The 236-nt window shown below is 47.0% G+C and overlaps 1 protein-coding gene across 3 annotated transcripts in view; it reads right to left on the minus strand.

The window, feature by feature from the left end:
- Positions 1 to 236, minus strand: part of TFCP2 (transcription factor CP2) — a 79,621-nt gene that overhangs the window by 24,032 nt on the left and 55,353 nt on the right. The window lies entirely within an intron of this gene.

Below are 236 nucleotides of genomic sequence, written 5' to 3' on the forward strand. Positions count from 1 at the left end.
ATATATTTTACCACAACTTAAAAAACAAAACAAAATCATCCTATAGTTGCTATGGAACTAAAGTGTTTATACTTTCTTTCTTTTTTTTTTTTTTTTTTAGAGGCAGGCTTGCGCTCTGTCGCCCAGGTTGGAGTGCTGTGGCCGGATCTCAGCTCACTGCAAGCTCTGCCTCCCGGGTTCAGGCCATTCTCCTGCCTCAGCCTCCCGGGTAGCTGGGACTACAGGCGCCGCCACCT

This window comes from Piliocolobus tephrosceles, chromosome 10 (genome assembly GCF_002776525.5).
Source record: "Piliocolobus tephrosceles isolate RC106 chromosome 10, ASM277652v3, whole genome shotgun sequence".
NCBI lineage: Eukaryota > Metazoa > Chordata > Mammalia > Primates > Cercopithecidae > Piliocolobus > Piliocolobus tephrosceles.